The sequence below is a fragment of the Phascolarctos cinereus genome, unplaced genomic scaffold (genome assembly GCF_003287225.1).
Source record: "Phascolarctos cinereus isolate Bilbo 61053 unplaced genomic scaffold, phaCin_HiC Scaffold_5;HRSCAF=322, whole genome shotgun sequence".
Taxonomy (NCBI): domain Eukaryota; kingdom Metazoa; phylum Chordata; class Mammalia; order Diprotodontia; family Phascolarctidae; genus Phascolarctos; species Phascolarctos cinereus.
The window spans coordinates 200,847,708-200,873,382 of NW_027555958.1; positions in this window are offsets into that span (position 1 = coordinate 200,847,708).

Genomic DNA, 25,675 nt, shown 5'->3' on the forward strand with positions numbered 1-25,675 from the left:
GAAAAGGCTCTTACAGTGGAGGTGAAGCAAGGGAAGGCAAGAGGGAATGACTGAATCTTATTCTCATAGGATTTGCCTTAAGAAGGGAATAACGTAACCACTCAATTGGGTATGGATATAAGTCTTATCCTACAGGAAAATAGGGCAAGAAAGGGACAAGAGAGCAGGGGAATGATAGAGAGGAAGGCCGATTGGGAAAGGGTGTAATCAGAAGCAAACACTTCTGAGGAGGGCCAGGGTCAAAAGAAAGCATAGAATAAACGGGGGGAATGGGATAGGATTAAGGGAAATAAAGTTAGTTTTTCACAACGTGACTATTATGGAAGTGTTTTGCATAACTGCATATGTATAACTTATATTGAGTTGCTTGCCTTTTCAATGAGGGTGGGTGGGGAGGGAGGAAGGGAGAAAATTTGGAACCCAAAGTTTTAAAACATGTTGAAAAAAATGTTTTCACATGTAACTGGGAAATAAGAAATACAAGAAATGGGGTACAGAAATTTATTCTGTCCTACAGGAAAGTAGAAAGGGAAGGAGATAAGAGAAGGCGGGGAGAGATAGAAGGGAGGGCAGACTAGGGGAAGGGATATTCAGAATGCATGCAATCTTGGGGTGGGGGAAGGGGCAAGATGGGGTGAAAAATTGGAACTGAAAATTTTGTGGAAGTAAATGTTAAAAACTAAAAATAAAAACTAAAAAAAATTGCTGAAAAAATTAGCAGAAAGAGAATCAGGATACAGAAGTGTCATGGAAACCTGTAGAGAAAGGGGTATCAAGGAGAAGAGAGTGATCAACCATGTCAAAAGCTACAGAGGTTAAGAAGGATGATGACTGAGAAAAGGCCATTAGATCTGGCAATTAAGAGTTCACCAGTAACTTTGGAGAGATGAATTTCCATTGAGTGATGTCATAAACGAGATGGTAGAGTTAAGAAGAAAATGAGAGGAAAGATAGTGGCACCTACTGTAAATGGGCTTCTCAAGGCATTTGGCACAAAAGGCAGGAGAGATACAAGTTGATAATGAGTGAGAATGGAAAGATCAGGTGAGAAGGTTTTTTGTTGTTGTTTTGTTTTGTTTTTAGAATGGGTAAGATTCAGGCATGTTTGTGGGTGGTAGAGAAGCAACCAATAGAAAAGGAGAGATTAAAAATAAGTGATATTGGGAATGAAAGGGACAGTCTGCTATAGGAGATGAGATGGAATGGGACCATTTGTGCAAGTAGTACTTCTTTGCTTGAATAAACAAAGTTTCCTTTGGTAACGAGAAGGGCTGTCTCAGTACCACAGGAGGCTTCTATGAGATGTGAGTTGAGAAGCAGGGGAGAAAAGATGAGTATAGAAGAGTCATAAAGCAAAGAAATTGCTAAGACTCTCCACTACTTTTTTACATGGGAACTTACAGATTCAATACAACCTGGGAGGCAACAGAGAGCCATATAATATTGGTGTAGGCCACGTGTCAATGGCCTCAATTTTTTTCAATCAAATATGAGGCAAGGTTTTTTGTTGAAAGGTGCTGGAAGGCAGCTATGTGAGATTTAAGTGAGGAGAGAAGATTTTGAAAAAAGAAAAGAAGATGGAATTTTAATTGAGACTTGAACGAAGCCAGTGATGCCAAGAGGCAGAGATGAGGAGGGAGAGCATTGGAAGCATGGAGGGCAGCCAGAGAAAATGCCCAGAGCACAGAGATGGAACTGTCTTCTTTGAGGAACAGCAAAAAGGCCAGTGTCAGTGGATCAAAAACTATGTGCTGAAAGTAAGGTGTAAAGGAGGGACTAAGTTATAAAGATCTTTGAATGCCAAACAGAGGATTTTGTATTTGATCCTGGAGGTGATAGAGAGCCAATGGATTTTATTGGGTGGGTCTGAGGGGGGAGGGGTTACATGGTCAGACCTGCACTTTAGGTAATCAGTTTGGTTGCTGAATGGAGGATGAATCAGCAGAGGGGGAGAATTTGAGGCAGGTAGACCCACTTGCAGGCCATTGCAATAGTCTAAGCAGGTTGTAATAAATGACTGTACTGGCATGGTGTCAGTACCAGAGAATCCTGCCAAAAGAAGTATAAGACAATACATTGCAGAGGTGGAAGGGTGAAGTGAGGAATTTTTGAGCATGGGGAGAAATGGGCATATTCCAGCAATGTTTCAAAGGTTAAATTGATAGGCTTTTGCAACAGATTGGATACGAGAGGTGAGAGATAATGAGGAGTCAAGGATGACATTTAGGTTTCAAGTCTGAGGGACTAGGAAGATGGTGTTGCCCTCTATAGTAATAGAGAAGTTAGGACTGAGGGAGAAGATTTAGAGGGAAAAATAACAAGTAACACTGGAGAGAGTAGTTTTGACAGAATGATGAGGTCAGAAGCCAGATTGTAAGGAGTTAAGAAGAGAGCAAGAGGAGAGATAGTAGATGCACCAACTGCAAACAGCCTTTTCAAGAAATTTAGCCCCAGGGGCAGCTAGGTAGCACAGTGGATGGAGCACTGGCCATGGATTCAGGAGAACCTGAACTCAAATCCTGCCTCAGACGCATAACACTTACTAGCTGTGTGAACCTGGGCAAGTCACTTAATTCCATTGCCTAGCAAGATAAATAAACAAACAAACAAACAAACAAATGAATGAATGAATGAATGATCAAATAAATAAATAGATAGATAAATGAATGAATGAATGAATAAGTAAATAAATGGAAAAGAAATTTGGCCACAAAGGGCAAAAGAGAAATAGTACAATAGTTAGCAGGGATAGAAGGATCAAATTTTTAAAAATGCGGATAGAAGAGAAATAGGCTGTTTGTAGCCACTTAGGAAATATCCAAACAGGGAAAGTGGGGATGACAGAGCAAGTAATCTGTTGGAGGTGACTGGATGGAATAATATCTCTCGTGCAGATGGAGGAGTGGGCCTTGGTAAGGAGTAAGGTCACCTCTTCATTTGAATTATGAATGAAGGAGATAGTAGCAAAATGCTTACATGTGGTATGAGATGAGGAACAAGAGAGAAGAGGGAGTTCATGATAAATTGTGTCATTTTTTTGTGTAAAATACGAGGCAATTTCCTCAGCTGAATAGGGAGGGGTAGGGGAAGTGATGGGAGGTTTAAGGAAGAATTAAAAAGTTTGGAAGAACCACTGTGTAGATAGTGAGTTAACGAGGGAGGTGCAGGATTGCAGAAGTGAGGGCCCAGTTGATGTTGTATAAATAAATTTGTGGAACACAGGAGGTGGCAAATGGTGGTAGAGATCTATGGCTGAGGCATTGCAGGGTGAAATGATAAAACAGCTAGGTACTCAAAAGAAGAGTACAATGTAGGGTTGACTTGGCTCACCAAAAGATCAAGATGGGCAGGAAGGAGAGAGTGGCTAGTGCAGGCAAGGTAATCTAGGACAGATATGAGAGTTCAAGGGATTAGAAATTGTGGTATGAGTGAAGATGAACATTTGGTAATAGAAATCAGAGGGGGAGCTGGCAAGCCAATAGATTATGGTTAGATAATGAGATTTTGTAATTCTTGAGTATAAAAGTGGTATATTCGTGGGGTGAGTGAGATAGGGTGGAGAGGGAGGGCATGGCAAGTGAATAGGTTTAAGAACTGAGTGATTATTAATGTTTAAAGGAGATTCAACACATATGTTGATGTCACCTAGTATGAAGGCAGGAGTTGGGGAGGAGAGAGAAATTGTGAGTCAAGTATCAGACTCATTGAGGGAGGAATGACTTGCAGGTCTGTAGACATAGCTATCAATATTTAGATTGGGTGGTGGTATGAACCTCAAAGGAGGAGAGGTGACTTGAGCGATAGAGTTAGGGGAAGAAACTAAAAATGGCAATGTGGAGCAAGGAACGCTCTGACTTTCTTGCCTCAACCTGGGAGCAGAGGGGAATGAGTGAAGGTTCAGCCAGTACTGGGTTAGGTGTCCTTGCAGGCAATGTCATCATGGGAGAGGTAGGTTTCTGTAACTGAAAGAAGATGGAAGGAGTGGAAGAGGAAAAGATTTAAGATAAAACAAATGGGCATTCCAGAGGGAATACAGCTGTGCAGCCTTTAGTTGGGACTTTGGGGTGGGAGGGTTGAATGGCATGGAAATAAGGAATCAGAAGATGAGAGGTGGTGAATCAGGTTTGGATGATGACTCACAAGGGTTCAGAATCATTGGAACATACAGGGTATAGCCAAGTATGAGAATGTTAATCATGAGTGGAAGGTGCAACTCCTCTTCCCAGAGGAAGCTGTTGATCTGCCAGGAGACAAATGCATCATAAGACAGAAGGCACAAGGTCAGATGGTGGAACCTGTTTCACTATGCTTCTTCCCTATGAAACCTGGAGATTAGACAAGAAGCAGCAGAAGATAGAAGTCCTGCTCTCTACCAGCTTTCTTTTCCTCTTCCTCAAGGAACAGAAGCAGGAGATGGAAGGCAAAGAGGTAGTGTGTGTGTGTGTGTGTGTGTGTGTATATATATATATATATATATGCATATATGTATATATGTATACACACCCAAAATTACAACTCTACAAGATATGGGTAGTAACTTGATTTATTTTAAGAGAAAAGCATGTGCATGTGGGAATACTTTATACCAAGGAAGGAACCCACAATACAGACAATGCCTTGGATATTTATGGATATTGATGAGGTAACAACAAAAAGGGGCAGTCTCATGGGAGGAGTAGAAGGCCAACCCCTCCAAAATGGGAGTGGCATGGGAGGAGGAAGGGAGCAGTAGGAGAGGAGGAGCAACAGGGAGGAGGAGAGCTTGGGAATGTTGGAACATGGAGGTAAGATATCTGAAAGGATCTCAGGTGTACAATTTATCAGTCTGGTGGAGATTGACTAGTGCCTGTCTTATAGCAGTTTGACTCTCAAGGACACATTGACAATCCAGCTAGGGGTGGAAATAGCAAATTATGTATTGAGTGGAGATTAGGCAAGAGATAGAGTAGAAGAAGATAGAAGTCTTTCTCTCTACCAATTTTTCTTTTCCCCTTTCTTCTTTTCTCAAAGGATAGTTGCAGCAGGAGATAGAAGGCAGAGGGGTAGTATGTATGTCTGTGTAATATGATATACATCTATATGGTATCATCTATCTATCTTTCTATCTATCTATCTATCTATCTATCTATTACACATCTATATCATATCTGATATGTAATATGATATATAGCTATATCATGTGTCAAATATGATATAGCTATATATCATATTACACAGACAAAACATATAATATATAACATACATCACAACCATATATGTATAACATGCATACATGTGCATAATATACACATTATAAAAATTCACTAAAATTAAAGGGAATAAAGACAAAATAATATTTTAGCATATTTCATTTCCAAAATGTCATATTCACTAAAATTATTATTAATATTTTAGTTATATAAATATATGTTATAACATTAGGCCTGAGGGCCTTGAGACTGCCAAGCTCTCCTTATGAGAGGCTGTAACTTATAAAATTTGGTCATGGCAAAATATTGGCAATAATATTTTTGAGATCAGTGTGTCTTGTATGCCCCAAAATAATATCTTGCCAACCACCAGATTGTTTTTCTTCTTGCATCTGAGTACCCCCAAAATACTTTGTGTGCCCTGAAACCTGACTTGAAAAAGAGCCAGTTCTAAATGGCCACTAAAATCAAGGTAAAAGTATGCCCCTTTCAGAAGGGCATTTTGGAGCATGGCTCTAAATGGATGTATCCATGTCTCTGTGTTTCCAATGTGCCACCTTTAGCTGAGTTATATTCTGTGTAAATGTGTGTCTGATTTGTAAATTGGTCCCCTTCTCCTTATCCCTTTCACCCTCTTCTCCATTGCTTGCCAATAAAGCTTTGCATTATTTTACACATTATTTTCAGCACCTGAACTAATTAAGAGGATATTTTCTTGATGTCTCTGGCTAACCCATGGATCTTCCCTTTAAAGATAAATCAGGTACTTGGACGAGGACATAACCTGTTGTTAGTTGCATCTATTCTTGGGAATATGGCACCATGAGTCCAACCATAGAAAGTAAGGATCAACAGGGAACCCTATGTCCTCTGAGAAACTACTTTATGCCAGAGGACTGTCACAAAACACTATGCTTCACTATTTTTTTAAAATCTTTGTTTAATACCTTTGTGATAAAGCAATTTAAGGTCTAGTTCCAAGTCCAGGTTATTTTGAAACTTAATTTTAATGACTACATTAGCAAAAAAGATACTTCCCAAAGATAAATGGAAGATGTGCATCATTAGCTGTATTTACCAAGTTGTTTTACTCAAATTTAAATATCATCTACCAAATATGCAAAGGTTTTTGTTGAAATTCAATAGTAAATTTGCATTTTATCTGATGGCAATTAGTCGAGCTTATGAATTGATTGGAGAGTATAGCTGGTTATGTTTATTTTTAACAAATTGATATAAACTCATAGAAACTCTTCCCCAAAGAAGAGAGAGATGGAAGGCACTTTCTCAATCCGTCTTTGCAGAAGTGTGGGGACTGTGGTAGGGAACATTGCTTATAATGTCACACTTTTTCAATGTGTTGTTTAGTTTTGTTGAACTTTTTTTCCTCTCTTTTCTTATTCTTCATTATAAGGGAGAGATTTCTCTGGGAAGAAGTGCGATGAGGAATATATTGAGAAAAGCAAGTAATGCAAAAACCAGAATATATCAATGCCAATTTATTTTTTAAAAATGATATTAGACAATTCTGTTTCCAAGTTTTATAATGTGTAAATATGAGATTTTTTTGACAAGAATTGGACATCATTTTTAGAACCTTGAGAAGAGAAAGTTAAATATCCAGAATCAAATGTTGCAGAGAATCCAAAAGGATGAACATTAAGAAGCAGTCATTATGTTTGAAAATTAAAAGATCATGGTAAATTTGAAGAGAGAAAATTTCATTAAAGTGAGGAGTCAAGGATGGATTGTGGTGGACATAGGGAAGTTGTATTGCAATAAATACTACAACACAAAAATCACTTATACTGTGATGCTCATACTTTCTCATTATGAAGAGACAGCTGGTTGAAGCAGTGGAAACGGGTTTGGACCTGGAGTCAGGAAGGCCTAAGATTAAATCTATACTTAGGCAATGATTATGTGACCCTGGGAAAGTCACTTAACCTCTGTTTTCCCTGTTTCCTCATGTATAAAATAAAGATTATAGTAATATCTAATCTCCCAATGTTGTTAAAATCAAATGAGATACTATTTGTGAACTACTGTGTCAACCTTAGAGTGCTATATAAGTCCTTCTTCTTCTTCCTCTTCCTCTTCCTCTTCTTCTTCTTCTTCTTCTTCTTCTTCTTCTTCTTCTTCTTCTTCTTTTTCTTCTTCTTCAAGAAAAGCATATGTGGGGGAATCTAATTCACTGACCACTGTCTCAGAGCACAGACTTGTTGACATATGCCTGAGGCAGCCATGGAGTAATCAGGAGGAGAAAGTATGATTGAGTTTGAGGGGAGGGTCAGGGAATAATTTTCTTTCAACTTCTTCCTGTGCCTGGGTTGAAAATAGCTTATAAAGACCTTCAAAGAGCCATGAAATGCTAGAGAAGGTGATGCAACCTATTTTCCATCTTCATACACCTAGAGATCAGGCCATAACTCACTTATACTCAGGCCATGGCCCCCAGGAACCCCACACCGTATCCCTCCCCAGCTTTAGAGACCACTGCTTAAGTAAGTGCTGCCTAAGCATTTTGTTATTAACAGAATTTGATAACCTGTCTTTCTGCCTTGAATTCCAAACAAGAGGAATTAGTCACTGCATTAACAAAGAGCTTCTTCAAGAAACAGTTTCACCTGATGAGTTCTTAGAGCTTGAACTTTAAGTACAATGAATCTCATGTCTTTATCATGTAATGGAGGCACCATATACAGATTACCTTGCTCACATCATCTTACTACATTTTTATATTGATTGAATTGAGGATATATGCAATGAGCTTACACGTATTCTCTGTAGTAGACAGCTTCTTCAGGTTAGAGATGCAGTGTTGTTGTTGTTGTTGTTGTTGTTGTTATTATTATTATCATTATTATTATTACTATTATTATTACCCTTGTATGCTAGCAATAAGAGGCAACATGGTACAGTGGTCATGGAGTCAAGAGGATATGGGCTCAAGTAGCTAACTTGTGTGACTATGGTCAACAATTTATTTCTCAATACCCTGGGCAACTCTTCTATGACTAAAGCAGTTAGATACAAGTGGCTGATCTCTATCTACAGAGGGAGTTCCCCACACTGAGGAAATTGCAGCTAGGAACACCATCTTCCAAATCTTTGTACTCAGCATTACTTGTAATCATTAAACCTTGATGGTGGTTGTGTGGTTTGTCCTTCATTCTAAAAGAGGCTTGATACTGGTTTCTTGAATGGATTTGAAATACAGTGAATGCATCTTCATTGTAATCACAGAAAAATACAAATTCTCCACCCATGACAGGGAAAGACAATGGCCCAATTTCAAATTTATAAAATGTCCTTCATAGGGGAACTTAAATTGCCCAGCACTATGCCTTGCATATTACAGCAGTTAATGTAAGTACTGAATTGAGTTGAATTGGAGCAGAATTTTTAACTGTTCAAGGTAAACCAAACCAGTAGCAAACTTTTTTTCTAAATAACTTTTCTTCTTTTTAATTACCAAGCATTTATTTATTCTTTCCCCCAAGATAAATGAAACCTTTATAACGAATTAACATAATCAAACATAATAAATCTCCATATCGACAAAGTCCAAAAATATTTGCTCATGTTGCATGTTAGTCCTTCACCGCTCTGTAAGGATGTGAGTAGTATTCTACCTTATCATTACTCTAGAATCTTGATTATATGTGGATATAACCAAAGCATGATTATAATGTTGATTTTATATTTTAAATTCTTCTCCTGGTTCTGATGATTTCATTATGCATCAGTCTTCCCAAATTTCTCTGAAGCAACCTATTTCTTAATTTCTTATAGCACATTTCTTAATTATCTTGCAAATTATTTAATTAATCATTAATTAATTTCTAAATTATTTGTAACAGAATATAATAATACAATTATTAATTAATTTCTTATAGTAATATTCTTTTACATTCACATACCATGTTTTGTTTAGCTATTCCCCAATAGAAGCATAGCTCCTTAATTGCCAGTTCTTTGCCATCATAAAAGAGTTGAAACATTTTTTTTTATTCATAGAAACTTTTCCTTTTCCTTTGATATGCTTGGGGCATAGGCCTAACTTGTAGTAGTATTTCTAAGTCACAGGATATGCAAAATTTAGTAACTTTAGGGGTATGGTTCCAAATTACTTTCCAGGATGGCTGGAATAATTCACAGCTGTACCACAACAGTGCATCAATGATCCTGTTTTTTTCCCCCATGACATCACACTATCTTTGTATTTTTTGTTTTATTAATTATTTTTGTCTCCTCTAGGCAACCTGGTGTTGCTGACCTGGTGTTGCTGACCTAGCTAAGGGCTCAAGTAGCTGAGTCTGAAATGCATCTTGGAGATTATATGCTGTTTTCCTGGGTGGTGGATTATGTCTAAGATCGTTCTAAATGATGCAGGATTCCAGACTCTAGGCACTGAGTCAGCATTCTAACCTCTCTGGGAGATGCTGTGCTGTGGGCCTGGGTATGGAGTTGAATAGAGAAGATGACTGAATCAGAGAACAATTTCAGGTATCTTTGAACTATTGGTACTTTCTTTCCCTGACAGGCAACTTTCTCTAGTGCCCACCAAGGTGTTTTTTCTGCCTTAGTGGGAGTCTTTTGTGGGTCCCACAGAGAGGGCTTGCCCTAGCCAGGGGTGGGGAACCTGTGTCCTTGAGGCCACATGTGGCCTTCTAGGTGCTTGGGTGCAGCCTTTTGACTAATTCCAAGTTTTATAGAACAAATCCTTTTATTAAGGGGATTTGTTCTGTGAAGTTCAGATTCAGTCAAAGGGTTGCACTTGAGGACCTAGAGGGCCACATGTGACCTCGAGGACACAGGTTACCCCCACCTCCTCCCACACCCGGACTATCAGAAGGGGCTTGGAAAGAGGGAGCTAGGCAATGTTCTCCACTCCAATTATACCACCTTCCTCCTCTGTTTTTGCAGGGCTCTTCAGGAGCCCACATTAAGGTTAGGCTTGATGTTGGGACAAAATGAGTCATTTGTGAATAACTGAACATTTAACAAAAGAAGTTTATTTTGTCCTAAAACAGTAAGGAGGAGGCATAATGGATAGAGCACGGGGGCTGGAGTCAGGAAGCCTTATTTTCTTGAGTTCAAATCTGGCCTCAGACACTTACTAGCCGTGTGCCACTAGGCAAGTCACTTAACTCTTTTTGCCTCAGTTTCTTCATCTGTAAAATGAGCTGAAGAAGGAAATGGCAAACCACTCCAGTATCTTTGCCAAGAAAAGAGTTGGATATGACTGAAACAACTGAATAATACATATTGCAACAAGGATACAATGGCACTTAGCTTTTCTGGAGAAAGCCCCTCTAGTATCCATCAAGAAATGTGCATGATCAGTCATCAGGCTGTAGTGACTCTTGTTATCTAGGGTATACATCAAAACCAAGTCTTAGGGGCCAGGAGCCCACATGGCTTGGGCTTTTTATTAGCCCTAGGCCAGGAAGCTGCATTAGAGAGGCTGGGGCCAATCAGGTTTTGTGGAGGAAGAAAGCTTCCCCAGGAATATTGAAAAGGAAGCTGTTTGAAGACAGAGGACATGGGTTTAGTTCTGGTTCTGCTATTTGCTATCTATATGACTTTGGGCAAGTTACTTGTATAAATCAGGTAATCCCTGCACACCCAGATCTCCTAAAGTGGAAGTACCTTGAATGGCCTTTGTAGCATTCTCACATTGCTCAACAAGGATGTTTTCAGGTGTTCTAAGCTCCTTACTGTTATATCCAAAAAGTAAAAGCTCACAATTCACTCAAAGTGCCTCAACTGAACCAGTGAGAAGGTAAGGACTTTTCCCCTGCTCTCCTTTTCTTTTAACTAGGCTGAAATGAGAAATGGGAATCATCATGTTTGTTCCTATTCTGTTCCATTTATTCTTCTCAGTTGTAGGCGCTTGCAGTAATGATGCCCACTTGACCAAGAATTCAAGACAAGATGGCATACAGGATGATGCAGCCAGCCAGCCTGAAGCATGGAGAATCCAGGGTACCTAGGACCGGAGCCCGATGGGGCACTTGGACTTGGAACTAGGACTGTGTTCTGTAGGAACTGAGCTAAGCTATAAAACCAAATTTCTTTCCCAGCTCTGGAGACTGAGATAGTATGGGGAGTGGGTTAGGGTAGAGATTATGCCTCCTCTGTATTATGTAAGTTTGTATGTAGTTGTATGTATGTATGTGTGTATGTATATGTATATGAACATATATGTATAATTATAATTACACCCATTATAGTATTCATTGTACAAGCTTATCTATTAGCAGCTAAATGGAACCGGGGCTCAGGCAAGTTCCCTTAAACTTGGGGCAACACCATTATTTGGGGCTGGAGCCAGTGTCAGAGGGCCTGGATATCTTCTTAAGTACTGAAAAACCCTGTGGGAGAAGAGAAAATGTGAAACATTGGGCCTTCAGGCAATGGTGGCCAGGGTAGTTAGTGTGAGTTGTATCTAGGTCTCAGTTTCCTCCTTTGTAAAACATATGGATTAGAGTTTTTTTAACTCCAAAGATCCATTTCAGCTCTAAAAAGTATGCTTTATGACTGTTTCCAACTTTTACTTCTTCTAAGCTGCCCACTCATCCACAGAATTGGTGAAATAAAGTTCCCATTGACTTTCTTTCTTTTATTTAATCCTTTAGAATATGCTCTAAATTAGTAGCTTGCATTTACATAGCACTTTATGATGATAGAATGTTTCCATATACTCTTTATCACACATAAATCTTGGAACAACCTTGCACAGTAGGAACTGCAATGATTATTGCACCTGCATGTGTGCACATGCACACACACATACACACACATACATACATATACACTCTCCTTTCAAAATAACAAATTTATACTAATAAGATTTTGTTACTACAGATATAGGACATTATTTTGTTAAGTTCCATTGGCAAAGCCATCCCAATATGAATCTAGGGTTCTAGTTGATTTAAGGCCTAAGCCAAATCACACTTTGATCCTCCCCCTCCCTCTTTAGTTTAGTAATTTTATAATTCTGAACTTAAGCCTCAAAGGAGAAAAATAAATTCCTGGGAGGATTGTGAGCACAAGCAGGGAAAGGCTTGTCTAACTCTTTGTTTCAAAGATGTCAGAACAATGGTTTATGACCTGATAGAATGAATAGGAGTTTCAGATACATTTTGGTGCCCACTGATTGAGTCATGCTTTCCCTTTGTTCTTCCCTCAGTTTGCCATACATTCCCTGCCCTTGAAATCCAGGGCAATTGTCCTTATTTGCTCTATCATATGGAAAAATTTGTGTAATAGAAAACTTTATAGGAAAACTTGAAAAAATCAAGACAGTTATAGTTTTATTTATTGTTCCCCTATTGATTCAGAGGGCATATGCATTCCCAAAGTTAAAGATACTGAAGAGAAATTTTCTTTGGATAGTTGTTTCAAAGTCAGAACACACCATTTACTAACTTATTGTTCTTATGATAGTTTCATGTTTAACTATACATTTTGAACTATAAATATTTTCAATTGCCTATATGAAAACTAACTTTGCGAAAGAACTTGAAGATAAGCAGTCTAAATTGCCTTATATTTCTGTCGATGAAAAGGTAACCCCAGTCCCAAAGCCCATTGTTCTGGAGTCTATCCTTTTATGGTGGAGATCAATGCCCTGTACCTGTGTAATGGGCAGAGCCAAGTTAGTGAGAAGAGGAGATGGAAAGAGCTCTTTAGTTCTTCAGCCTTCAATTGTCTTTGAGCCACTGAGTCTCTTTAGATGTCAGGTTCTTTTGGCTTCAAGAGAGAAGATGGAATATGCCAAACTCTTCAGCTTTGAAAGAAAAGATATGAGAGGAGCTGGCAGTCTCTATCATGTCTCTATCTCCAAATTGCTTCTCTAGAGACTCCAGGGAACTTCTCCTTGGGTGAGATATATGACTCTCTCTCTCTCTCTCTCTCTCTCTCTCTCTCTCTCTCACACACACACACACACACACACACACACACACCTCCCTCCTTCTATCCTTCCCTCTCTCTCTCTCTGTTAAACCAGGTTACCTTGCACCCATCGGGAGAGCTCCTTCACTCTGTATTTTTGGGTATATATTCTCCTGTACCTTCCGTAATTTCTGTTTTGCTACTGACTTGGATAAATGGATCCTCTTGGCAAAGTGCTATGTGTGTTCATTGTAGAACTAGTATTTGGTGAGAAGAAGGTCGAGTGTTAACATAAAGCTTGGTTTCCTCCTTCCCACATCATTGAAATGAGGATCAGAAGTTGCTTGATCCTGAAACTCAAATACTCTCAGCTAGCAATATGTAAGGGAACAAATAGATGTAATTTTGTACAGATGCCCTTTCTGAGAAGAGCAGAGTGGCCTGCAGCCCCAACTTCCTGTTTGGCTCCTGGCAGAAATTAAAGTCTCCCTTGGAGATAGGTAAAGGGAAAAAAGGTTGGAGATGCCTATTCTGCCTCCCTTCAAGCTTCACAAAGACGTTCCCAAGCTACATGCAGGACATAGCCCTCATAACACGTGTGTGTGTGTGTGTGTGTGTGTGTGTGTGTGTGTGTGTGAGAGAGAGAGAGAGAGAGAGAGAGAGAGAGAGAGAGAGAGAAGAGAGAGGGAGAGAGAGATGTATCAAGATCATTTTATATATGTACTTTTGCTATAGGCTTTAAAAAAAACAACTGTGTTTTTCAAGATCTTTCTTTTTTTTCATTTGCTCACATCTTCTAAGTGATATGAAAAAAGTCTTTTAAAATAGTAACTCAAGATTTCTGAACCAGGAAATATCTTACGGCTTATTCATTTTTAAAATGCATGACCCAGAAATCTTTAAATATATGCATCTAACAAGGTAACACCAATAATTAGCTAGCTAATTAGACTTCCATCACAGATTCAGGAAAGGGCCTGATGAAAAAGATTAGCACTGTGCCTTATGTTTGATGTCAACTTGACATAAAAAAGGAATTCCTTCATAAGAAAAGCCCCACTGACAATATAGCAAGACATGTTCCCTGCTCAGTTGTTTTCAGTTGTGTCTGTCTCTTTGTGACCCCATTTGGGGTTTTCTTGACAAAGATATGGGAGTGGTTTACCATTTCCTTCTTCAATCATCTTACAGATGAGGGAACTGAGGCAAACAGGATTAGATGACTTGACTAGGGTCACACAGCTAGTAAGTGTCACAAACACATATAGTATAAAAGCAATATGAAATATGGAAGATAAATTCATAACAGAAGTGTAATTCAAGAGCAATGATCAGTCTAAAAGGGGAACATCCTTAATTTATTCTGTAAAATGTTATAAGGCTTCATCAGATAAAATTCTCAGGTTTATCTAAATCTATAATCCCATGATGATTAGCTAGGAGACCAAGGAATCTTTTGAAGAGTAAGTTAAATATGACTTGAGCTTTAAAGGTGGAATTTAAAAGGTAGAAATGGAGGGGAGAGAGCAAAAGCATAGAGCATGAGTGGTGCTTGCATGAGGATAGGGAATAGGCTAGTTTTATTGACTCATAGAGAACGAGAAAAGACAGTATTATTGGACAAGATTGGAAAACCTTCTATACATTAAATGTCAATAGAAGGAGTTTGTATTTTACTCAGTTTCAAGTTACAAGGAACATTGTTACTTAATAGAAAAAGAACAGTCTTGGAACTAGGAGACCTGTCCAAATTTTGCGGATCACATGTGCCTGCTTGTGTGACTCTGAGCAAAATCTGATCTAGGAAATTTGTTAAAGTCATAAGTTGCAGAGTTAACTTGTAATGATAGAGAGAATTTCCTATCCACAAATTCCCTATATATCAACAAAATCATGAGTCTAGTTCTTATCCCTTATTTAAGACACAGCAGTGTCTGCGTGAAGGTAGTATAGATGAATGATAGTAAACCATTGTAGGTGTTTAATCAGAAAGGGGGGAAATGACCAAATTTATGCATCCAGAAGATAAGTCTGGAAGCATTGTGACAGACTTGTAAGGTGATTTCCTATCTATCTATCTATCTATCTATCTATCTATCTATCTATCTATCTATCTATCCATCTATCCATCTATGTGTTCTATCTAGCCGGTTTTTACGTATTTGCTTCTTGGCTCCCTCATTAGACTGTGAGCTCCTTGAGGTCAAGGATTGTCTTTTGCTTCTTTTTGTATCGCCAATACTTAGCATAGTACCTGGCACATAGAGGTGCTTAATAAATTCATTAACTATGTCTATATACACATATATTTATATTTTATGTATAATATATGTTTACATAAAATGCATTAAAACACAGTGGGGCTCAAGATGAGTACCTGAGACACTCTGTAAAATGTTTACTTTCTGGCTGACATTGGGTCTTCTCACTAAATCATTAATTAAATTATCAACCTGTATTTTTAATTCTTCCACATTTCCCAACTTGCCTAGAAGGATAGTATGGAAAGCTTTGTCAAATGCTTTGCTAAATCATGTTTATAGAACATTCTTGATTTGTCAGTCTAGTCACTCTGTCAGCAAAGGAAATGAGGTCAATCCTTTTTCTCACTCTTTTGTTTATTTTGAGATCATCCAAACAAATTGACTTATACCTGTGCCCTCTTTTTATTTGGACTCCTTCTAACTGTCCTAATAATGATAAAGTCCTTAGGAATTTCATAGGCTACTTCCCCATATAGGAATGTGAACAGTTTAACTTTATTGAGTCTCATTTTTCTTTACTTGTACCTTTTCTATGCTTCTCTTAAGTCTTGTATTTCAATTTCAAATTTTCTGTTCAGCTCTGGTATTTTCATCAGGAATTCTTGAAAGACTTCTATTTAATTTAATATCCTTTTTTTTCACCCTGAAGGATTATACTCAGGTTTTTTTTAATCAATCAATAAACTTTTATTGTACCTACCATGTGTCAGGTGATGTATTAAGTGCTAGGAATACAAAGTGAGGCAAATGACAACCCCTGTCTTCAAGTACCTTACAGTCTAATGAGGGAGACAACATTCAAAGAAATATAACCAAGGCTAAGCTATATATGAGAAAATAGGTAAGTATATATACCTATATGCATATATAATTTTTAAAGCTTAAAACTTTTGAGACACTACATATATACACATCATATATACATATATAGAAATACATATATATATGTGTGCGTGTGTGTGTGTGTGTGTGTGTGTGTATCTATATATCAGCTACTATTATCTTTCTTAACTAATGTCCTAGTGCTCACTTAGAGGAACCTTCAGCTCCAGCCATTTTGTTCTAATTTCTGTACCTAATACTACAGTTTTGCCCCATTATTCCTTTACTTACCTAGAATAACCTTTACTACTTTTCTATCTATCTCAATCCTGACAGGTCAAGTATATGAACCACAATAGTATTCTATCACAATCTTTAGTACAACTTGTTTAGCCATTTCCCAATTGATCCAAATCCTCTCAGTTTCTAATTCTTTGCCACCACATAAATAGATGATATAAATATTTTTGTGCAAATAGGTCCTTTTCCTTTTCTAAAAAAAATCTCTTTGGGGTACAGATCTAGTGTTGGTATTCCTGGATCAAAAGGTATGCATGATTTTGCAGCCCTTTGGGTTTAGTTCCAAATTATTCTCCAGAATGGGTGAATCAGTTCACAAATCCACCGATACATTAGTGTACCTGTTTCCCACATCCCCTCCAACATTTATCATCTTCCTTTCCTTTCATATTAGCTAATATGATGGCATGAAGTGGTACCTCATAGTTGTTTTAATTTGCATTTCTTTAATCAATAGTGATTTAGAGCATTTTTCACAGAGAACCTTAATTTCTTCATCTTAAAACTAATGGTCATTTTCTTTGATCATTTATCAGCTAGGAAATGATTTGTATTTTTATAAATTTGACTCAGTTCTCTATATATTTGGGAAATAAGGCTTTTAACAGAGAAACTTGTAAAGTCTCTCCCCCTCCCCCAGTTTTCTGGTTTCCTTTTAATCTTGGCTATGTTGGTTTTGTTTGTACAAAATCTTTTTAATTTAATGTAATCAAAATAATACATTTTAATCCCATAATGATCTCTATCTTTTGTTTGGTCATAAATTCTTCCCTTCCCATAGATCTGACAAGTAAACTATTCCATGCTTCCTTAATTTGCTTATGGTATCACTCTTTATATGTAAATAATGGACCCATTTTGAACTCATTTTGGTATGTGTTGTGGGATGTTAGTCTATACCTAGTTTCTGTCAAGCTGCTTTCCAGTTTTCCCAGCAGTTTTTGTCAAATAGTGTTTTTTCCCCCAAAACTTGTATTTTTGTGTTTATTTAACATTAGGTTACTATGGTCATTGCCTACTATGTATTGTGAACCCAATCTATTCCACTGATCCACCACTCTATCTCTTAGCCAGCATCATATTATTTTATGATTATTGTTTTGTTATACAGTTTGAGATCTAGTACTGCTAGTTACTTTCCTTCATGAATTCCCTTGATGTTCTTGACCTTTTATTCTTCTAAATGAATTTCGTTATCAATTTTTCTAGCATTATACAATATATTCTTGGTAGCTTGTTTGACATGTCACTGAACAAATTAATTAACTTAGATTTGTTATTTTTATTTAACTGGTTCAGAATACTTGTGAGAAATTAATATTTTTCCAATTGTTGAGATATGACTTTATTTGTGTGAAGTGTTTTGTAATTGTGTTGATATAGTTCCTGGGATTATCTTGGCAGGTAGATTACTAAATTATATTACCTACAGTTACTTTAAAAGGCATTTTTCTTTTTACCTCTTGCTGCTGGGCTTTGTTGATGATATATTGGAATGCTAATTATATATCTATATATCTATATATATCTATCTATATATGTATATAGATAGATATATAATACATATCTATCTATCTATATATGTATACATACATACATACATACATATATATACTTTTTTACCTCCAACTACTCCATTACTGACAACGGACTCATGAGTTACAAATATTATCTTTTCATGCAGAATGTAAATCGTTCAACCTTAATAAGTCTCTTATGATTTCCCTTTCCCGTTTACCTCTTCATGTTTCTCTTGAGTCTTGCATGTGAAAGTCAAATTTTCTATTCAGCTCTGGTCTTTTCATCAAGAATGCTTGAAAGTTCTCTATTTCACTGAATATCCATTGTTTCCCCTGAAGGATTATACTCAGTTTTGCTGGGTAGATGATTCTTGGTTGCAATGCTATCTCCTTTGCCCTCCTGAATATTCTATTCAAGCCCTCAGGTCCCTTAAGGTAGAAGCTGCTAAATCTTGTGTTATCCTGATTGTGTTTCGTAATACTTGAATTGTTTCTTTCTGTCTGCTTGCAATATTTTCTCCTTGACCTGGGAACCCTGGATTGTGGCTACAATATTCCTTGGAGTTTTCCTTTGGAGATCTCCTTCAGGAGGTGATTGGTGGATTCTTTCAGTTTCTATTTTGCCCTCTGATTCTAAAATATCAGGGCAGTTTTTCCTTGATAATTTCTTGAAAGACGATATCTAGGTTCTTTTTTTGATCATGGCTGTTGGATAGTCCAATAATTTTTAAATTCTCTCTCCTGGATCTATTTTCCAGCTCAGTTGTTTTTCCAATGAGATATTTCACATTATTTTCTATTTTTTTCATTGTTTTGGTTTTGTTTTACAATGTCTTGATTTCTCATAAAATCACTATCTTCCAATTGCTCCATTCTAATTTTTACGGAAGTATTGTCTTCAGTAAACTTTTGGACTTCCTTTTCCATTTGGCCAATTTTGCTTTTTAAGGCATTTTTCTCCTCATTGGATTTTTGGATCTCTTTTGCATTTGGGTTAATCTATTTTTTAAGGTGTTATTCTCTTCAGGATTTTTTGGAAGCTGTTGACTTGTTTTTCATGATTATTTTGCATCACTCTCAGTTTTTCCACTACTTTTCTTAGCTCATTTTTGAGCTCTTCCATGGCCTGGGTCAAATTCATATTTTTCTTTGAGGCTTTGGATTTAGGAACTTTGACTTTGTTGTCTTCTTCTGGTTGTATGTTTTGATCTTATTTGTCACCAAAATAAGATTCTATGGTCTGACACTTGTTGAACTGCTTGCTCATGATCCCAGACAATTACTTAGGTTATAAACTCTTTGTTAACATAGGGGTCTGCTTCCAGTGTGGAGAATGTACTGTCCCAAGCTTCAGGGGTTTTCTGCAGCTGTTTTCAGAGATACTTCTAGGGACCTGTAAATTTTCAATTCTTGCAAGGTGCTATGATCAAGGGCTAGGTGTTTACTTCCTTCCTGGCCTGTGCTCTGGTCTATGAGCACACTTTGCTGCCTTGGAACTGTGAGGAGGATTCTATTTTCCCAGCCATTACAAGCTCCACCATGCCAGCACTTTTCTTCGCCCCAGAACCACCACCCAGAAATGTGACCCAGATCCAAGCATGGGCAAAGCAAGAAAATCCTGCACCAGCAAACAGATCCCTTCAATCCCCCTCTGATCAGCCACTCTATTTCCCCTCAGTCTGTGGGCCAGAAGCTCAGGAGGCAGCCACCACCCCAGGACCACACTCAGGGACTGGGGCTGAGACCCTGTACTTCTCTCTCACTGCAGACACAGACTTTTCCTACTGACCTTCTAAGTTGTCTTTGGCATTCATGGTTGAGAAGTCTGGAAACCACCACAGCTGCCCATGATTCAGTTCTCTGAGGTTCGCTCCAGGTTCACTGAGGCCTGTATGCCCACACCAAACTGTGCTCTTCTGCCAGCCCGGTGATATATCTTTTTGATCAACCATCTAGGTTGTCTTGGGCTGTAAATTTGTTTCACTCTGTCTTTTTGTGGGTTCTGCTGCTTTAGAATTTTTTAGAGCCGTTTTTTACAGGTATTCAGATGGGTTTGGGGAGAGCTCAAACAAGTCACCACTTTTATTCCGCCATCTTGGCTCTGCTCCCAAGTTCTCATTCTTTAGACTTTGTTTTATTGTTTCTTGATTTCACATGGAGTCATTAGCTTTCAATTGCCCAATTCTAATTTTTAAGAAATTATTTTCTTCAGTGACCTTTTGTGCTTCTCTTTGCAATTGGCCAATTCAACTTTTCAATGAGTTTTTGTGCCTCTTTTACCATTAAATTAATTAACTAGTTTTTAATTTTCAACATTTACTTTCACAAGATCCTGAGTTCCAAGTTTTCTCCCCATCTCTCCCCCATTCTCATCCCAAGCCAGTGTGCATTCTGAATACCCCTTCAGTTCTTCTAAGGTGGCATGATCAAAGAACAGATTTTTACTACTCTCCTGGCCTGTGCTCTGGTCTATGAGTGACTACAAGCACTCTTTCCTGCCTTGGAACTGTGAAGAGTATTTTCTCTTCACTACCACCACAAGCTCCACCACACCAGCATTCCTCCTTTCCCCAAGACTGCCACCGAGGACTTTGACCTAGATCCAATCACAGGCAAAGCAAAAGAATCCTGCCTCAGCACCAGCAAAGAGGTCCCTGCAATCCCCCTCTGATCAGCCACTCCATCCACCCACCTCTGTGGACTGAGGGTTCCAGAGGCAGCTGCCACCCTGGTACTGTGCTAGTATTAGGGCTGGACCATGCTCCTCTCTCAGCCAGTTTTGACAGACCTTTCCTATAGACCTTTCAAAGTTGTGTTTGGCATTTGTGGGTTGAGAAGTCTGGAAATCCCCACAGCTGCTAGTGATTCAGTCCCCTAAGGCCTGCTCCAGATTTACTGAGGCCCAGTGTTTGCCTGCACCACTGAAGTTGAACTCTGCTCCTTTCCCAGCCCAGTGCAACAGACCTTTGCCATCAACCATACAGGTTGACTTGGCTGGAAATTTGTTTCACTCTGTCTTTTTATGCATTCTGCTACTCTAGAATTTGTTTAAAGCCATTTTACAGATATTTGGAGGGGTCTGGAGAGAGTTCAAGGAAATCACTGCTTTTACTCTAGCATCTTGGCTCTACCAATTCTATTTTTCAAGATTTTTTTTCCAGCATTTTTTTTGTTCTTTGACCAAACTTTTATTCTCTTTTGATAATTTTCTTGCTTCACTCTCATTTCTTCCCCAATTTTTTTTCTACCACTCTTATGCCTTTCTTTAACTCTTTCAAGAATTCTTGTTGGGTTTGGGTCTGCTTAGCATGTTTTTAAGGCTTTGCTTGTAGCTGTTTGCATATTGCTGTCTTCATCGCAGTTTGTGCACTGCTCTTCTCTGACATCATAGTATTTTTTTATGGTCAAATTCTTTGTTGTTGTTTGTTCATTTTCCCAACCTATTTCATGACTTTGAACATTATACTGAAGCTGGATTCTTCTCACCTCAGGGTGGGAAGGCATTGTCCCAAGCTTCAGACTTTTTGTTGTTGCTGTTTTCAGTGCTAATTCTGCGTGGTCTGCAAGTTTTTGATTTTTCCAAGGTTTTGTGATCCAAAAAGAGGTTGGTCATTGCTTTCCTGATCTCTGCTATGGTCTATACCCAGGAAGGGTCCTTTCTGTCTTGCAGTTGTGACCAGCAGCCCTCCTCTTTGCCCTGCAACTATGACTGGGTTACCTACTTTCCTGAAGCAGCAAATGCCAGCTTTTCTCTCTGACTTGGAACTGTGACTAGGGCCCCTGATCTCTTGTGACTGACCACAAGTACTCTTCTCTGCCCTGGAACTGTAACCAAGAGCTTTGTATGTGCAGTGTAGTTGCAAATCAGCATCAAATGCATGCCATGCCAGGAAAGGGTATCCTGTAATCTCTTTCTGACCAATTGTCTGATCCCTGGGCTGAGAACTCATGAAGCTGGTCCTGCAGTTGTCATGACCAACCACTAATGCTGCTGCCCCATCTGCTCTGGGCTGGCTCCCACTCTGGTATCAAACACTTCTCCTGTCAACTTTCCAAGTTATCTTAGTCTGGATGTACGGCCTGACCTTTTATTGGCTCTGCTACTCTAAAATTCAATTTGAGGTGTTATTTTTAAATTGTTTGGAGAGGAATGTTGGGAGAGTTTGGCTGGGTTGCTGCCCCTAATTTGCCACCTTGGCTCTCTCTGCTCTCTGTTTTTAATGTGTTATCATGTAAACTTTTTGAGGTCATGGTTGATCATGCTTCAACTTATTTACATACCCAGCATTTAGCATGGTGCCTGGTACATAATAAACAGTTTAAAATTGCTTTTAAAATCATTCTTCTTTGTTCAATAGTAATAATAATAGCTACCATTCATATAGTATCTACCTTCTATGTGCCAGATGCTGAGCCAAGCACTTCACAAATATCTCATTTGATCTCCACAACAACATAGGAGGTAGGAGCTATTATTATCATCCCATTTTTACAATTGAGAAAATTGAGACAAACCAAGCGTTAATGACTTGCACAAGGTCAGATAGGAAGTATGTGTCTGAAGCTGTTTTTAAATAAAGGTCTTGTTGACACCAGGCCCTATTCTGTATCCACTGGGTCACCTAGGTTTCCATGTTAAATTTAAGGCTAGGGTAGGGACAGTAAACAAGTGATTTTTCAGGGCAATTTAAACTTTATGCTTCAAATTGTTTGAAGAAAGAAAATATATCACTTAATTAGGAATATAATGAGTGTTAAGGGAAATGCTTCTTTTTTTTTTCTTTTTAATGTGAGGCTAAAAAACAGACAGACTGAGCCAAGCTAATAATGGAAGAGATAGAAAAGGAAGGGTTTCTCTTTTTAATAGTCCATTGTCTGTAGTGCTAATGCTGATGTTATCTGTATCTGGGTATCATAATTTTTATACTGTTAGCTAAAATATATTTTGTACTAAAAAGCAGGAAATATATCTCCAGAATCCTTCTCTGGCACCTTTTTAACATTTTTTTTTTATGGCTACTACTGTGCTTTTCTGTTCCTCCAACAACTTTTCTTTAGGATCATCAATATTTTAACTTGAAGAAGATCTTAGAAGATATCTAGTCAAGATGTAGCAAACTCAAATTAAAAATGAAGGCCACTAGAACCTAGCTAAGGATGCTTGTTGGCCACATATTGACTTTGAAAACCACAAATTAACATTACTTGTGTTTTATTGTATTTTTATTTATTTTATTAAATATTGCTAAATTAGATTTTAGTCTGATTTAAGAGAAACTTGGGATTGTTGTGGGGCCACAGTGTTAAGCCTCTGCTCTAGTCATACCATAATCCCAAAAAGTAACCATTCAGAATCTACTTGAAGGCTTCCAATGAAGAAGAACTAACTACCTCTTCAGATTATTCATCTTCCTTTTAGACGACTTTGTCAAGAAGATCAGGCTGAAAAATACCGCACTAACATTTCCAAATATTGTTTTAAATACCATTTCCTTGGCCCAAGCAGAAACTCTAATCTTTCCCTATTACAGCTTTCAAATACTTTATTACAACTTCTTTTTCCTCATCAAGTCTTCTCTTTTTTAGGCTCATCATCCCCAATTCCTTTAATTATTTTGTAGGATATGGTTTCTAAGCTTTCACCTTCTTGGTTTCCCTCTTCTGAATGGGCTTCAATTTCTCAGTGTCCTTCCTAAAATGTTTCACTTGGAAGTGAATGCAAACATGTGGATGGGGTCTAATGAGGACTGAGGACAGTGACATTTGGCTCTGTCCAGCCCAATGATTAGCTGCCTGATGTAACTGCTTCCTTACCCAAATCCCAACTAAATTTATTTACACAGGTACTGAAAGTCCAAAGCTGCAGACTCCTAGAATTATATTTTTTATATCTGCTTCTGTTAGTGGGGAAGAACTTAATAATTGGTGGCTTAATTGAAAAAATAAACTAAAATAAATGTTGTATTAATGAATGAATAATACCTTATTATGGCTGTCATATAATTATGATAAGCTTATTATGTAATATAAATAGGACAAATAAGTAACAATAAGAAGGAAATTGAAATCTGGGTTAAGCAAGAATCATGTCAACATCCTTTTCCATAGTAACAACAATGATATTTCATTTTGTCCTTTATAGTAAACAAATGAATAAATGAAAATCTGTTCATCACATATTTGTTTTGTTCCAGGAACTATGATAAGTAGAATACTGACATGGAAATGAACATATTAATACACATATATTAAGTAATTATTACATGCCAAGCAGTGAGATAATCCTTTCTTCAATAAGCTTACATTCTAATAGTGGAAGAAAAAACACATAGAGGGTTTTGTGACCAAAAAAGAGACCTTTCATTCAGAAAGTCACAGTTGGGAGTCGAAGCCAAGATGACAGATTAGGGACAACCAACCAGCTGAATTGTCCCAGCATTCATCTCAAAACAGCTTTAAAATTAACTCCTCAAATAAAATTTGCAGTGGCAGAACTGACAAAAGATTAGAGTAAGACATTTTTTCCAGCTTTAGATAGTTTAGAAGGTCAGCAGGAGAGATCTGTAACACTGGGATAGGAGTCATCTCAGAGCACAGCAGCAGCACTGGCCATAGGCCTTGGAGGTAGCTATGACAGCGGCAGCAGTAGCAGCAGCTTCAGGAGCCTCACCCCAGAAATGGTAAGGGAATCAGAAGACTGTTCAGAAATGTATTACAGAGGCCCATTTTGCTGGTACTGGGTGCAACTGGAGCTGATTGGCAACTCTATTACCATACAAAGTTTTGGGTCACAGTTCCAGGGCATAAGGAGTGCTTGTAGTTGGTCGCAATGGAGCAGGAGCCCTGGTTGCAGTTCTAGGGCTAAGAGAAGCACGAGCCTTTCCTGCTGCAGGAGAGCAGTAAACCTGGTTGCCACTCTAGGACAAAGAGGATTTACAGATGAACAAATGACATCTCAGAGAGACTAACCTGAGTTAGCAAATGTGAGGTGAAGACAGGAGAATAGTTTATTTAAAGATAGTCCATGTTTATGAAGATCTTATAAACTGGTAGAGGATTAATACATAAATATAAATAGCTGTAATACACAATATCACATGATAACTACATTAAAGAAATACAAAGCAAAATGCTATGTCAGGTGAAAAGGAATAAATAGATGGTTAATAACCTGGAGAAATATGAAAGATTTCATGCTGGTGTTGACATTTGAATTGGAGGATGACTAAGAGGACAAAGGACACTGCAGGCCCAGGGTGGAGAAAAAACAAAAACAGGATGTAGGAAAGCACAAAGTATATTTAAGGGACAGAAAATAGTTGTTTTGCTGGAGCACAGAGTGCGTGGAGAGAAATAGCATAGATATAGTTGGAAAGGGCAAATAAAAAAAAACCTTCACAGTTCTTCAAATGTTGAGAAGAATAAACAAAGTGTCAGAATAATTTAGCAATCACTCCAACTTGTAGGTCCATATGTGAGACTTGCCTTTTGAAGGGTCTATAGATGAAATATAATTAGTCTATACTAAATAAAGGTAATCTTATTTTAAAAATGTGGAGTATAATACTAAAGTAAACGCAAGGTAAAGCCCTTTAAGAAACAAATTCATTTATTTTTTTCATGTATGTTATAGGATTATTTGAACTCTGAGAAAAATGAATGCCAAGGGAAA